The sequence below is a fragment of the Calidris pugnax genome, unplaced genomic scaffold (assembly GCF_001431845.1).
Source record: "Calidris pugnax isolate Ruff unplaced genomic scaffold, ASM143184v1 scaffold56, whole genome shotgun sequence".
In the NCBI taxonomy this organism is placed as follows: Eukaryota; Metazoa; Chordata; class Aves; order Charadriiformes; family Scolopacidae; genus Calidris; species Calidris pugnax.
In genome coordinates, this window is record NW_015090839.1 from 15,922,889 (window position 1) to 15,937,260 (window position 14,372).

The following is a 14,372-nucleotide window of genomic DNA, read 5'->3' on the forward strand; positions in this document are numbered from 1 at the left end:
AGAATGCCCATTAAATGGAACAGGCTGTTGGCTGGGAGTTGGATGACACTTGTGTTTTGCCACTTGTCTGGTGTGACCTCAGAGGTCACAGCAGAGGACCTGATAATGCGGATGTGTCATTCCACCACTTGCACCACCCTATCCCTTATCTTTTCTGTCTAATTAATTTCAGCATTGGGGTTAGTAGGAGGGTTACTGGTTTTACTTCACCAGGCACTGATTAAAAATATAGTAGGTCCAAGGCTTTCTTCTCTTTCTGTGTAGTACTGAAATGCACATGGTTAGTTGTTTGGTTTTTTTAAAAAGTAGAATAGTTAATACAGTCTTTGTTCCATAAAGATGAAACTTCTTCTTGCTAAAAATATCCTGTGTTTACAACCTTTGAGTGTTCCTCAGGGACTGATGGTGTCACAAATGAGATCAGTTTTCAGCAATGTAGTTAGTGCCAACAGAGAGCTTGGTGATGCCACTGTCAATCAGAAACCTTTTAAAGTCCCTGTTAAAAATGTTAAAGTTCTTGCCAATTAGAGGATTCCTTTTTGTATGTGTTTATTCAGGGATTTGAAGGAAAAGCCTTGAAGGCATTTTTCCCTATAGATCATATAAACTTCCATTTTTAATCCCAGATCCTGGTAAATTCCAGATGTTTCAATGTTTTTTGCACCAGCTTGTTCATCGTTCTAGTTGATGTGAAATAATGAATGCAATGTAGAAAGCAAACAATAGCGCAAAGTACATTCCCATGCCCCCACCCTGTATCTAATTAGTCTGAAACAACCAAGTGGAATTAACTGGACAAATGATGCAGGCCTTCAGCAAAAGTTAAGAAATTCTTACAGGAAAGTTTGTTCCCCTCCCTTTTTTTGAAAGATGGGGTGTAGGTTGCAGGCAATGAGAAACGTGAATAACAAAGTGAAGCCTCTGGAATAATCTGAAGCAGCTTGCTGAAGTAACATCCTTTCTAAAGATGTTTTGTGTACTGTGACTATGCAGTGTATTCCAGTAAGGTTCCATTAATTACCTCAAGTTTTGCTGAAAGTATCTTAAATGTTCTCCACCCGCCATGACCCCAATTACTTGGCCCTAAATGAGGGGAAGTATGTTTCTCCTGAGATCAAGAAGCCTAAACTGCAGCTGGTGTCTGTGCTGTGTCTGTGAGCAAAGCCGAGCAACCTCCTTGGCCCTTGTGCTTATACAGTCTTAAGTCAGAGGAAAGTAGTTTTCCTGTAACCTGTGCTTGATTGTACTTCTTTTGATGGTTAACTTCATTACTTATGCTATTTTTGTACCAAGTCCAATTAAAACAATTGGACTCTGAACCAGCTTCTGTCTTGATTAAGAAATGTATTTATATGAGGTAGGGTATGGAAGCACAACCTGTTAACAGCTGCAAATTTTGTTGATTAAACTAGGTGCAGACAAATTTACAAGAGAAACTGTTCCATGAAAAATTCCAGTTCACTGGCATCCAAAGGTATCCTGACTATTTTCTTACTAGTTTCCACAGTTTCTTGCCAAGAATAACACTTTCTTGCAAAGTGTTGACACTGGAGGTTCTAAATGGTAAATGTTTTACTGATCATTTTGAGTTGTCTTGAATCTCAGTAAACAAATAAACATATCAGTGCAGACACCTGGAGATGCTCTTAGCCCTTGAAGACCACATTCTTTTTCAAGCAAGCTTTCAGATCCTTGTGAGGCCATGGCAAAGTTTGTTTCTATCATCTGCTGAGGGGCACCACAAGGTAATCTGCTACAGGACAATGTGGCCTAATTTTTGTTCCTTACAGAGTTTAGTGAAATTTAGGGATAATAATACTTGCAGCTCGTTTGGACAGGAAGGCCATATGGGTCCTGACCTTGTCAAGCAAGACTTGAAATGTTCTGAAAGCTTTCGATATTTTGTCTTAGAGTCTCAAAGCACATGGCAAGTAAACATTCCTCTAAAAATCTGTTTGATATAAAATAAATTATTCAATGGATAAGTAACTAAAGTATGGAGAGTGTATTGCTACCTCAATTAAGTGAGTCAGTGTCAGACCCAGCATCGATGAAATAGTTGGGGATGTTAGAAGATTTGAATCTCAGGTCAGCAGCAAGACCACATGCAGTATGAAGTGATCGTGCCAAATCGCTTCATGCCAGTCAATCAGTTTTGTCTCTCACGTGGCCCAGGGAATAAACAAGAGGAGCTAGATGTGCGCACACTGGCAGGGCTATGGTCATCAGCATCATGGAGGCATGGTGAGATGACTTCTATGACTGGAGTGTTGGAATGGAAGAATACAGACTGTTCAGGAAGGATAGGCAGAGGAGATGACGATGTCACTGTTCTTTCCTGTGAGGGTGGTGAGACACTGGAACATGTTGCCCAGGGAAGTCGTGGATGCCCCATTCCTGGAGGTGTTCAAGGCCAGGCTGGATGGGGCTTTGAGCAACCTGGTCTAGTGGGAGGTGTCCCTGCCCATGGCAGGGGGTTTGGAACTAGATGATCTTTAGGGTCCCTTTCAGCCCAAACCATTGTATGAGGTATGTAGTGTTTAAAATGAGACCAGCTTTTTCACTTGTGCATAAATGTCCATCTGTTGTAATTTGTTTTTTGATTTAAAGACAAATACATAAAACATTCTGGAACTGCTGCTGGATCTTCATAATCTGCTTTAATGGCCTGAAGTGTGTTTGCAGTGCTCTTAAGTGAGTAAATTCAACTGCTGCATTTGCTGCTTTGAACTCATAAATCACCCTGCAGGAAAAATCTCTGTTGAAATACATTGATACAAATGGAAACAAACATTTTTTATGGATTGAAGTTTCTAATTCTCAAGGTGTGATTATAGAAGCTTAAAAAAAAAATCCATATTCTCAGGAATTTACAGAAGTATTTGGAACTAATTAAAGCAATTATGCCCATACGTATAAAGTACAAAGCTACACTGGAGCCGAGGTAATAAAATTTCGAGTTAAATGTCAAACAAATATAGTTCTTACATAAATATTCTTTATTGTGAATTACAGATGGTATTTCTGTTATTCGGTGTGTCAGAAAGCAGTACGGTCTGGTATCACAGAAGAAACAAGTGTTCTTCATGAGGAACACATTTCATTTTCAGCTTTTGTTTTTGTCTGATATCTTGCAGCAGATGTATATATATAATTTTCTTTTGTTTCAAGACTAACTTCAGATAGCAAAAAAGCTTTTTTTTTTTTTTGAAGTGAGAATAATCCAACTGGTGCAAACCATGTTTGTTGATTGGCAGATTTTTAAAGGAGAAAATGTAAATATAGAGAACACCATAGACGCATTATGAAAAGAGCTCCCAGACTAAAGCAATCTCTGGTTGCTGGTTAAAGAAATTGAGCTTTTCACCTGAAAGTCAGCTATTCGTACCTAGAACATGAGTTCAAATGAAACTGAATAATGGACAATCTTTAGTAATCTTACCAGAACCTATGTGAAAAAAAAATATAAAACTGTGTTTAAAAATATCAAAACATTATTGAGGGTAATATGACAGAGAGTCAAGAAGATTAAATTTTTATATGCAACCTTAATTTTTCCTTTTGGTATTATGAGATAATCTAATCTCACTATTGTGTATTTTACGTGCTATCTCTGCCTCGATCTGTTCAGGGAATGGGACTATTTGCAATGAAGGAGACTGTTTGCAAGATTCATTGCCTCACTGGTTGCAAAAATTGATTTTCTGAAGTGACTAAGACCTAATCAAGACAGCTAAATTCTTCCCTGGAGAATTAGATGTGCCTTTGGTTAGATAAACATATAGAAGTATACTTAAGGATAACTAAATCATTATAAGCAGATTTTTCAGAGCTGATCATTAATTTTCTCACTTTCTGGATGCTTGCTCAGTTCTACAGCTATGTTTAGTAGAGGCTGTTCTTTTAACAAATTAAATATTAATGCATGCCATATTAAACTGAACAATCAAGTCCTTTGTGGCTCAAAACAAGCACCCAAAACTCTTTACATTAATCTGTCTGTGGGCCCATTCCTTATCTGTAAATGGGATGAATCCTTTTCTCAGGACAGAGGTATTCTGAAGGCAAAGCAGCTGTTGAAGCTCTTAATGTAGGTTTCAGTCACCAAAAAAGAGAGTAATTTGGTGCTTAGGACAGAACCAGCAGTGTGCCGCTAGTGAGGGCTTGGATTACAAGCTTCAGAATGAAGAGAAAGCAAAATGAATAATTTCTTCATGCATGCATGTAATTGTCTTTTTATAGCCTTGTTTTAAGTCTGATCCTGGAAAATTAAAACAAAATAGGTCAAGTTCAATAATGTTCTACAGGACTGAAAATAAATTATAACGGAAATAGTTACAGAGAGAAAAGGAAGTTGAGACCCCCATCTGTAGTAACTTAGATACATGGGATCCTGATAGACATCAGTGAGACAGCATTTTCTGAAGTGGAAGCCTTGTGGCATAAAACAGTCTTGTAGTTCTGGGATCTTGCTTGAGTGCCAAGAAAAGGAATTAATGTAAGCTTGTCCCTTTCTGAAAATTTGATGCATATAATGAACTTTTTTGACAGAAGATGGTTAGAACTGTTTCTGCAGTTAGCAGCCTCCCATTGCATCAAGTGTAACCCAGTGGTATTTTCTAGTAGCTGGTGTTAGGATGAGGTTTGTAGGCAGTTAGCAACTTATATTAAACCATCTACAAAGCACTGTAATGGTGGGGGCAGGAGAACATGAAAATGCTGTAAACTATGCTGATGTTGCCCCAAAGTTATTACTGAATTTATCTACAATGTACCGTTTATCCTAAACTTATCCTGAACGTATCTTTTACTGCATGTATTTGGTAGCTGCTTTAGTGAAGGCCAAATGCAGTGGCAGCCTAACTCCTGTGCTTGCTTCAGGTTTGACAAGAGGATTTTGGAGAGAAAAAAATAAAGATTTTAGTTCTGAATTGTTCTGTGAACTGTTTTGCAGTGTAACGGGGGGAAAACATTCCAGGCCATTCTCAGCCTTACATATAGAACTTCACCAATCTGTCAAGTTTGCAAATAAAAATATTGTGAGGTGTATGCTCACTTCTGGCTTGCTCTTCTGGTTAACATAGTAAATCGTACATACTATAGCATAAGCACATAGCAAACCTCCAAATAATGACTCGAATCATTTCTTATTTCCGAATTATTTCCTTCTGAAACTTGAGGATCAAGGATAGAAGATATGATAGACTATTTTGTAATGGTTTGTTATCTTGAGATGCTAGTGGCATGCAGACTGTATGTATTTACTTTGGTGTAGTGGAAGTAGATCCAGGTTTCAATTGTCATGGCATTCCTGTAGGGATAGACCTGATAGATTCCATACACTGAGTGGTAGCACCACAATATATGGGTACTGGATGACTGGAAATTTCCTATGTTTGGAGATGCCATCTATCGTGGAGCTGCCAAACAGCTTGCTATTTTATTTTATTTTAATTTTATTTTATTTTATTGTCAGGTTGGTACAAATAAGAAAAGGGCCATACAAAAGCAGCTTTCTCGGGCCATCTGGAATCTAGCTGCTCCCAGCTGCTGCAAGTCAGAGACTAACTGGTCTTCTGTTGGCAGGTTATATGTAATATAGTGGTCTAAAAGGAAACCATCGCTTTTGTTTGATCTTCCTGTACTTGTTTCACAAGCTTTCATATGCCATTTGTTAATCAAGAACACAGATAAGTGCTAAGAGAAAGGAAGTAGTCCAGCTGCTATTGCAGTAATCAAAGTACACTAGGAATTCATAATCATCTGTATAAATAGGCTTCACAATGAAACTAATCAGTGTGGTGTCACAGGAAGTGGAATCGTATACTATCTGTATTGTTCTTCTTCTTTCCTGCTGAGCCCATAGGGTAGAGTTATGTTTTTAAATCTATTTGAGCATTTTTGCATCACAGAAGTGTGAACTACATGGAGGAAAGTCCACCTGAGATTGCTGGTCCTGGGATGTGCTGCCTTCTGTCCATCGGTCTTAACTTCTGGAACATTTCATTTTGATCCTGTTGATCTAACTCAGTCTGTTTTGCAGAATGCTCAGCAATTCTTCTACTCCTTTTTTATTCCCAGTTCTGCTTTAACTCATCAGGAGGTCATGTGTACTCAAAGGCTTTGTGTGTGTTCTCTAGCAAGTTGCTCTCCTTGTTGCTCTCCCTGTCATCTTGTTCCAGAGGAGAAATGTCAAGCAATGAAAGATCATGTTTTGCTCTAAAGAAAGAAAAACTTAATGTTCTGTATCACAGCAGAGGCAAAAGTTGCACACTTTTCCTCTGTGTACACCTATGTTCTGCCTCTATGTTGTCTGTCTTAACTGATTCTGAAGTTACCAGGCCACCAAAGGAAACTGTAATTACTTTGGTTATTACATTATAATTACTATGTTTACTATCTATTAAGATCCTCAGGGTAATAGAGTTGGGTGATCTTATTGTTGTTTTAGGCAGTCAGGGCATTGAAAGATTGCAACTTGCTCAACTTTCCAAACTGGAAAAGGCTGAAACTTGTGTTAGTCCTCTGATAGAAGCCTCTCTACTTGTGACTGACTTATTAACATAATTGAGGTGTGAAGGTTCCTGCTAGCTAGGAAAACATTGGCTTGGTGACAATACTTTTATGTCAAGCTGGGGTTTTTCTTTCTTTTTTTTTTTTTTTATTTCTAGCTGCTTATTTCTATTCTTAGACAATTTCTTAGATACCTTCATCAGATACTACAGCTAATTACTAAATTGCGTCTCCCTTTGGTAATCAGGAATATGCATGAGGTGCCATATTTGCTCTGCAGTGGACTCTTTACCAAAGTTCACAACTTTTTTTTTTTTTCTTAACTAAACCATGGCCTTAATGCCAGTCAATCATTTTGACCACCATTCATGAGTTCTTTTCCGCTATTACTTTTCATCTTGATCTTAATCCTGCTGGTGCTCATGGAGCTGCTATAACTTCATAGATAACAATATTATTTCTGCTAGACTGCTGTTCTTTCCAAACCAACCAATGTCTTTGATAGGAATGTGAATCATGCAGTTGTACTCTGTGTCATCCAGCAAACTGCATGATTTTGCCTTGATAGAGCTACGTTTCCTTGGTGACAGTGTTGTGTCTGTGTTCTAGACATTTTTGATGATGCTTATGATCTTTTTATGCTTTTAAGCTACACTCATAGAGAAAATAAAGGAAAAAAAATGCTGGTGTATTTAGAGCCTCATTTACACCATTACATTTTTTACCTATGTGTTCACTCTTTCAGCCAATCTAAGAGCTCTTCTAAGAAACATTTCAGAATGCAATTCAGTCTTGCAACTTTGTATCTGAGCAGCTTTCAGTGCTTCATTTGAAGCCTGTTTAGAAAACATAGCCTTCTTTGTATAAACGTTAATACCCTTGATGTCAGTACAGGCTTAAAATCTTTCAACTTTTGTCCTCCATACTGTGCTTCCTCCTTCAGAAGGTTTGCTCTGTGGCAGGGTGTTTCACTTGCAGAGTTGGCCCTCAAGTTGTGGAAAGACTTCTGAGAGAGGGGGTGAAGCAGAGATTTTACGCTGCTTCAGAGCCTCCGTGTGTATTTGGGTCTGCTCAATTCTTACAAACAGTCTAGGCTAATTTAGGTTGGCCTTGTAGTGAACGTGTCCTCAGGAAACAGCTCTTTCATAATCATGTCTGAAAAAAAAGCAATGAATCAGTTGGTACCCAGTTGTGTATCCCTGCCTGTGTCAAGGATTCTAGTGTGTGTAAATTGAAGGCTACAGATTTTGCTTTCGTTGTAACAGAAGGTTTTATTTGTTGGGCAGTCTGCATAGCTCAGTCTCAAAATCAATTATCTAGAGGTTTTTGATCTCATCCTTGCCCTTCCATGCTCTGTATTTTCCTTCTGCTTTGTTTTCTTTTGGTTCTCTTTTTCACTTAGAAGTATGTTGATTTTGTATTTGCATGTGGACCATTCATAAATACTTAATGCTCAGTGAAATAATGGCTTAAGGGTAGCATCTTTCAATGCATGCGTGAAAAGGGTTTCTCCTTTCTCCTTTGTAAATGAAATATGTGTATCTGCATTCATAATGTATTATTCTGCTTGTTATAATATAAATGTAAAATATGTGAGTCCTTTATGGTGTCCTATATCTTTGCTTGAATTCTGAATTTTTTCTGTATTTGTATAGATGTCACATCATGGGGTATGTGTCTTGCTGTTTGGTTTTAAGTCTTTGGTTTTTAGACTTTACCTCTTTATTCCTTCCATGTTTATTTTTACTTGACTATGCTGCTTTGCAATGTTTATTCTCTTCTCTGAGGCTTTTGTTTGTGTTTGTATTTACTTATGCCCTGCTGGTTGGCATATGAATTGCCTTTGTAATCATGTGGTGTGTGCTGCTGAGTACTTGTTCACGTATCTCTTTGTTAGTATTCAAGTTAATAGTATAATCAGATTCACTGGAAATCTGGTTCCATATCTAGAATATACTTCGTCTAGGAATGTAACAATAACCAACTCTTTCTCTGTTAATTCAAAACTCTTGTTCTCTTTTCTCCCCAGTAACATGAGGTGCTTTGCGTTGTATTGATGCAAAGTTATGTAAATACAATGCCAACTCTTATAATCTATAAACTGGACCAGGCTGTGGTCTAGTTTTAATTCTCTGCAGCAGGATCTTGCCACTCTGAGTGAAAGTCAAAAGAGAGAGAGTATAAATCTGCTTTTAAAGTTGGATCTCTTAATGTTACGAGCTGCTTCATAGTATGTGGGTCTTTCTCAAGTTTAATACTGCCCAGTTCTGTCAACTAAGCCTGTTACAGTCAGCAATAGTTGGCACCTTTATTGATAGCTTCTGATCAGCTAGCAGAGATCAGAAAATATGTAAAAATATATTTCATTAAATAACCTGAATGCTTTTGTTCGTTATACTCTGTAAAGATGGCTCTCTTGGGCAATATGGAGACAGGGAGGGCAGGGTTCAATAGCTTTAATATAAATTGCCTCTTTTGTAGCAGATCCATACTGTACATATAAATTTGTCTCCAGGAATGTGAGTGTGTCCGCAATAAGTTTACAGAACAAAATTGTGTTTACTGCAGTAGAACAGTGCTTGGAAGGGGCGAGAACTTGATGTGTGGTGGTGCTCAGAACTACAGAAACCTCATGGGAGCAAGCAATAGGCTGAAATCAGAGGAAAGTTATTCTGTTTTCTGCTCCTGCTTACCCGTTTGGACACCATCACCCTGACATAGAATTAGCATGGGAATTTGTTCATAGTTGAACGTATTTTATCTTTTCATTCTCTGTACATTTTCATATGGAAAGGAAGATCTTGAAGTATCCATAGATCTATATTTTTCTTAGATTTGATGAAACATTTTCATGAAAATAAGACATATCTTGGTTTTGATTACATTAGTTCTCATTTTTTCCAGAAAACAGTAGTCTATTTGGATGATGCAATTTCATATAATTGATTGTTGTAGAAATATAGACTATGTTTCTGAAGTTTATTTGTTATGTCTATCTCAAAGATCATCCTGGGTTTTAAATACAAAGAGTCACCTCTGATTTTAGGTGTTTCATTTTTGAGTTGCTGCTTCTGTGATGCTTAAGCAAACAAGAACGGATTATACTGAGTGTCTTCAAATGGTTTTTGCCTATCAGGTTATCTCAATGACTGTGTTACTTACTGCCTCGTCTTGTTGTCCCTTCTTTTCTTTTTTTTTTTTCTTCTCTTTCCTCTCTATGTTTTACATTTAAATGTAGAGTTTTCCCACAGTAGGGATGGCTAAAAAAATGTGGTTTAGTGGGGTAAAACAAGAATTTTTAAGAATAAAACCTTCTGCATGCCTGCCTTTGTTTCATCTTGCTTTTAATTTGGCTGGAGTAATGAGAATAAACTGACCTGTTTCTGTTTTCTATGTAGTCAAATTCCTTTAACTTTGCTTCTTTCTGCTGTTGTATAAAAGGTCACAAAATTAAAACCAAGCATTCAAGTTAAAAATAATAAAGGCACCCTTCTGTTCATAATGTTCACAGGAGTGATTGTGACCATATTGCACACTATTATTAACTAGAATAAACTTGAACTTTGAAGTCCTTCTGTCTTGCTCCTATTGCAAATGTATTTTTAAATGGTTTCATGTTAATCTGGTGCTACCAAAATGTGGTGTGTTATTCAGTCTCTTTTATTCATGGTTTTATAGGTAAAAAACCTCATCAGTTTAAGTAATCCTGTAGGTGATGTTTTGCCATGCTTGTTTGGGGTTTTTTGTAGTTTTGGTTATTCCTGAAAATTTGTAATTAGAAACAAATATTTTCCAGAATTACTGGAGCATTTGAAAAAATACTTGGTCATCTTTAATTTATGTCGTGAATATTTTCTAATATAAATTATCATCAATACAACATTATGTGCCAATATCATGTAGTTAATAATTGGGATAACTGCTTTAATACTTAAAATTACATAAATATATAACAAATTTTAATCTTACTTTATTTTCTTTAATGTAAAGGTGCTGAAATCAAAGAAAATTTGTACTTCTGGGAGAGGAAGACTGAATGCTAGGGTAAATTTGGGGTAGTTTGAGGAGATGGCTAAAATGAAGTTTGACTGGTTTCACATCCCACTGTCACTTGTGTAAGGACATAATTCAGATTGTAAATATAAATTATGATGTTATAAATATGTTATAATTCATAAGCTCGCATAATCTCAGCTATAATAATTGACAGATGTCTGGGTCCTGGGATGACGTACAGAATAGGTTTTCTCATTTTGTAAATGAGAAAACACATACAGCTGTGCAAATTCAGTTTGTTAAAAGATTAATTTTCAGACATTGCCTGGAGAAGTGACTCGATTGTGCGTGATCCTTTAACATTATCTTGTCTCATGGAAACCATTTTCCACTTTGAGCTGCTGTGAATGTGTCACGTACTTTTCAAAAGCACATAATCTGTAAGTGGCAAAAGTGTGTTTTGTTTTTCAAATAGGACAGGTGAAAGCTGGGCTGACACAATCAACTCTTCTTGACACCTCCTGTGGAAAACAGCTTAATTTGCAGAACTTGCATTAATCTGTGGTTGGTTGTTTCTTTTTTCAGAATAAGTAGTCAGTAGTATGTAGGCATTGGAGTTTTCTCTCCCACCCCTTTTATATTACTATCTTTTATTCCTGTGGCTGAAGCAATCTGTTGTGCTGAGTATGAAAAAGTAAATTGGGTGCGGCAAGGTACAAGATACTGTAGAACTCATGCATACTGTAATAGTCTAAAAACTGATAAGTACTTTTATGCATATTTATGCAAAATTAATTATATGGAATGTTCTAAGCTACCTGGACACACGCTTTGTTCATTGTCACATGAACCCATGGCCACTGAATTATACAGTAGGGTAAAAATGATAACAGAGAGTTAAATTTTATATAGTTGGCTTCTTTCTGTTAACACTATCTCTTTCATCAGCCTGCATAAGCAGGTGATACTCTTTAGAGGTCAATGTTCCATAAAACCTAAAGACATTTTAGTCTAGTTTGTTTTGAAAGAATGACTGTCATTCAAATTCCAGTTTAATTTCTTTTATCGTCTATAGTTGCATACATGTGCCTGTACAGATTTGCCTCTTGCTCCGACGTCTATTTTCATGAGAGAGCTGCTCTACTTTATGAATTGAGTAAACATTTTAATAAGCATGACTTTGTTCTGCTCTTGGGGAAACTCAGACTTATCAGCGTGGGTCTATTGAGAAAGGTGAGCAAAGGTCCCCCAGGCGTGCCAAGTCAGCAGCCTGTGCGTGCCGGGGACAAGAAATGCATTAGAGAGGCTGCAAGTTTAACAAGTCAGAACGTTTTCACTATTTCCATATTTATCAAACATGTCAAGGAATGTGATCACAAGGCCTTCCAGGGATTAGCCGCTCTACTATTTTGATTGTTTTGTTTGTTTTTTTTTTTTAAACTGTGACAAAAGCCAAGTTGTCAATGTGCAGCAGTGCTTTCATATCCATGAATGTGAAGAATGACTGACTGGTCTTGGCGACCTGTTCTGAATGGCAGGCAGCGTTCTCTAAATGTTTAATCACACCCTGCAACTGGTGGGGACTTACGCTTTGGGAGATGACTAGTGTTTTGGCATGTTTCCTGTGTCTAAAAGCCTGGAATGAATCTTCTGTAGTGTCTGCAAATATAATTCTGTGGATGAACTAGTCAATAATACTTAGAAACACACGTGTCATCTGAGCAGTGAATTTAATCTCTTTAGATGTGCAAGTGTTATCAAGGCCTTTTGAATACACTGGCCTAGCAGCGTGCACAAGATTTTGAAAACTGGAATGGACACATTCTCTTCCTGCTAATACTGAAAGCCCACCGGAAAATGAGAACGAGAAATGAGGGAACCCAACCACATGAGAGAGAGACCGGTAGAGAGAGGTCTGTTTGCAAAATGGGTTTGATTTCATGACTGGCTTGCTGATACCTGACTCTAGGGGTTATTTGATAGATTGATCTATCCCACTTACTGGTGCTGTGTACTTTTATGGTATGAAAATTATGAAAAAGATGATGGTAAATGGACTGAAAGTCATATATCAAGTTTCTAAAGGTGAAAAACTGGAATGGATAGGAGGGTTGTCACTATGTTTGATACGTTTTTGTTTTCCAAGAGCTGCGTTCCTCCAACTTCTTAACTTGAACTCCTGTTACTGTAATCAAAGACACAGGATCACATGCATGTGCTTGTGAATACGTGTACAAAACAGCCTTTGAAGTTCTAGCCAGTTTCAGCCAGATTTGACAAAAGATTAAAAAAAAGTTCTTAGAAATGTGGTGAAAGCAGATGACCAGCTTAAGATGGTGAAGAAAAACTTTAGGTGCCCCTAACCAGGCAAGAAGATTCAACAGGTCCTTCTCTGCAAACAAGCAAGCAAAATACTCAGTGTAGTACAGCCTGTTCTGCCTTTAAGATGTTTGGAAGAATGATGATGAGTTCTGCTTGAAGAATTGATTTTATGCTCCAGGAAAAAAACCTGTGGAATAACTGGAACCTTTCCAATTAATGTAGGAATATTGATCAAATATAGAAAGAGACCATAAAAGAGTCCTTTTGATGTTAGTGAGTCTAGAAAATTGTTGCATCTTGTTTTCATTCACAGTGGTTAAAAAATCAGTTGGGTTTTTATGCCATAGGTTTATTGTGATGAAATAGAGGTTTGATACAAGCTGTTATTTGTTTTGGGTACAGTGCCCTTTTTTTTTGTTTGTTTTAACTTGTCATCTTTTTCTTGTTATTTTGGCATTTTGAGGGGTGGGAGTTTTTTTTCTTTAAACACTTGCATTTATGCATTGATGTGTTCCAGCTGGTAGTTCATGGGCTAGATCCATGGAACACTTTGTATCCTGCTGTCTTTTCCTTGAGGAAGAACGGGACCATGTGTAAAGGCTGTACTTGTAACCCACTCTGATTCCTGCAGCTGGGCAGCAGTTATAGCCTGTCACCTGCGTGTCAGTGTGTAAGAGTAAGGTGGAGGTAAAACTCCTGGCCATGCAGTTGGCTTTGCTCTTTCAGCTCATTGCTTCTGCTGCAAGGTTGGGCAGCTTAACTGAAGAAAGAGGTATTTTGTGCTTAAGTCATTGTCTAGAAAGCTGTATAACAACATGTGTGAACAGTGAGTGATAAAATACTGTCTGGAAGCTTCCTGGTGAAGATCGAGGGGTTTTTCTGTAGCACTTTTGAAAGAGAACAAATTTGGTGAACGTTGATCAGAACTCTATTAATGAGATCATCAAATATGACATTATTTATTAATGTCTAGAAGGTCCTAATGTAGCTTTCCAAGTTAAGGTAGGAAAAAGAACTTGAATCATGTTATAGATTGCTCAAGGCTAGTGCATCTGTTGATAGGATAGAATCAAAAACTGTTGATTTTTTTAAAAAAATCACAGTTGCTATACGGTGAAGTTTGTCTGCACTGGCCTAATATTTTAGCATCTCCTGAGCCCAGCCTGTAGCTATATACTGTTCTTACTGAGACAGGTCTCTAGTATGTACAGGGCATGAGGGTAAAAGAAATATTTACTATTAAGATGTGCTACAGAAATGAAAATAACAATAATTCTGTTTTATGTAGCACCTCTCATCTGAAGATTTCAAAGCACTTTAATATCATTCAATTAAGCTTTAAAATATCCCTCTGTTATAGAACGATTATATTGCTTGTTTACAGATGGGAGAAATATAACCAAGTCCAGAACAAAACATTGCAAAGGGAGCCCTTAATAAGAGCCAGGATAATACCCCAGGAATCTTAAATCCCAGTTTTCTGCTTCAGGCTTAGATCCAGCAAACACTTCTGCAGGTGTTTTAATTCCTGCACTCCTCAC

At 37.3% G+C, this 14,372-nt stretch overlaps 1 protein-coding gene across 1 annotated transcript in view; it reads left to right on the plus strand.

The window, feature by feature from the left end:
• RAD51B (RAD51 paralog B) overlaps positions 1-14,372 on the plus strand; it is a 392,703-nt gene that overhangs the window by 61,317 nt on the left and 317,014 nt on the right. The gene's annotated exons all lie outside the window — the stretch shown is intronic.